This window comes from Tuber melanosporum, assembly GCF_000151645.1.
Source record: "Tuber melanosporum whole genome shotgun sequence assembly, scaffold_59, strain Mel28".
Classification (NCBI taxonomy): domain Eukaryota; kingdom Fungi; phylum Ascomycota; class Pezizomycetes; order Pezizales; family Tuberaceae; genus Tuber; species Tuber melanosporum.
Window position 1 is genome coordinate 624,027 of NW_003299105.1, and position 2,681 is coordinate 626,707.

The window sequence follows — 2,681 nt, forward strand, 5'->3', positions numbered from 1 at the left end:
TCGCTACCATCAATCTAATGGACAGCAACCTATCCGCGTCCACTAACAACTTTTAAGAGTGAAATTATTAATATGCTAATTGGTTAGGTTCACTGGAATATGTGTCCCCATGTCAGCATGACAACCTTTGATCGCTACCTGCAAAGTCAGAGCCTTTGCAAATAGCTAGCTAAGCACAATGTCAAGCTTATTGAGAAGCATACAGTCAAGAGACTCAAATAGACAACAGAGTACCAGCATTGAACTCTGGCAGACCAGTATTGTGTTGTTTAGAGCAAGGAGTACATAGTAGAAAAAGCTGAGACAGCTAGACAGCAGTGGGTATTTCATTGTCCATTGGAGAAATATCTACCAGAGTGTTGTGATTCTAAAACTAAACACAAAAGTACCTCCAGAATAGTATGTGCTTGGTTCTGTGAGTTGGAGTGGGGGAAGCTTTATTACCTTAATGACAAAAAGAGAAAAATGTTGAATATTGTATAAAAATGCTATCAAAATGGCTGCTTCTATCCTAGCAATACCTATTGAGTATAGACTTAGACCCTGTCTTCATGCAGGATGGTACCTGAGTCCATACAGTAAAGCTATCCATGTCATTTTTTTAAGACCATCGTATTAGCCTATACAATAACCCTCCATACTCTCCAGATTTTAACTCAATTGAGTATATTTGGGTCTACATGAAGTGCACTACATATGTGATATATCCAGATGTAGTAATCCTATGACGATATCCAGAAAAAATCTAACAGAAATTCTGCCAAAGATGTCAGAGGAGATATCAGAGGGATATTTTGAGGCAATGCATGATTAATGCTGGACAGAGTAGAGGCTGTTATAGAAGCAAAAGTGTGGTATACAAGATACTAGTACAAGGATCCAGCCAAGAGTTCAGCAGAGTCATTGTAACTTTCTGATTATGTAATTAGGCCTGGCATTGAGAGTGGGATCACTGTTAGAAGTACCGGGATCTGATATCTAGAAACCATCCTAAGTAGGATAACCCTGCTTAGAATTGAAAGGTGTGGTCTCTATCATCCTCCTTTGGCCCTCATACGGGGCCCGCATGTTGTCATACATATCTATCTTAGTTGTGTCCTGTGAGTTTAATACTACATAATTGAAGGTGTTAGAATAATACTATATATGTTGCTACCATCTGTCCAACTGGATCCTGTATGCAGGATATATGAGAGGGGACCTTTGGCTAGGTCTGAGAAGTAGAACAGAGTATATCTGTCCACTATCTAGAGAGTTACTAGGCTTCAAAATAGGACATCTTTGACATATACCATAGATAATAAGATATTTTCTCTAAAAAAATATGATAATATTATTGAATATTAGCAGAGGGTTAATAATAAGAAGGACTACAACTAAGTATGAACTAATTAAACCTCTGACCCTACACCTCAAACATATTCATACCATGCTATAATAAAAACACTAAATACAAAGCCATTAACCGTAAAGAATGCCCACTCCAAAGTAACACCTTAGACTCTCTAGGATGGACCCAACCAAGCTGAGCTACAGAAGCCACAAGACCTCTCTGGGTAACTGATTCTGAGTAGAGTACTAGTTTTCTAGGTTTCTCATACAAAAACATAAAATAAACACTACTACTTTGTCAAAATACTGGCCTGCATCCATCCTTCTTAGGAGAAACCCTCACAATCAAGGCCACTCAATGATCTCCCCAACAGCTCAAAACAATCAGTCTAATATCTACCTGTTACTACCAGACAAAGGAAACCTAGGAGTAGCAGCAGACTGTAAAGGCCAGTGGGGCCTACCTCCTACATGTGGTATCTTCCTCCACCCACCATACTCATAACCCAGTCAAAGAAACCAAACAAATGCTATAACAATTAATCCAAAAGCCTGTCCAAATACAAGGTAACAGTTTCAACCTACTATTCAAAGATGTGGCCATTAGTGCTGTTCTTTTACAGTACCTGGGCAGCCCTAGTAACTGGAAACAACTAAATAAAGGTCGCTCAACCTGACGAACTCCCAATTGGTCCTCTTGGATATCTCATCCCATCAGTCCAATTCCAGACAGGCCACCAGGCCAGACGCCACCACTTCACCCAAGCTGCCTCAGATCTACAGATAGCAAGCCATCTATAAGCCACAGGACAGTGTATAGCTAGGCATAGTAGGTAGCCATAACTGAGCCATACTACTACAATTCTAACACTTGATACCTAAAGATAAGGGAGAGCTCAACAGCTAAAGATAAGAGGCATATCAAGAGCAGTCACCCAAGGGTGGCCACCACTACCAACTGACAAAGCGATGATAAAACGCCAGGTTAAGAGGAGTCCTAACTGGTACTCTGGAGAATGAAAGGTGTATGGATAGGAAACATGACAAACAGAAGGTATGACACACTTGAAAGGGGTATGACTACAAACAACCATCTATAATCACATCCAACAATACATTTGACCAAGCATAGCCTAGCATCCAATTACTCTATCATATGTCAGGCATATTTGAAAACTCATGCTGAGGGATAAGAAAGTACAGGGTTAAAGCTATCACCACTGAAATGAGGAGGAGACATGTGATTGAACCAAAATTAATACTGTATGTGCTATGAACGTAGGAATGATGATAAATGATAACTTAAGATTCTAACTATAGAAACATGAAGTAACCAGAAGTGGCAGAGC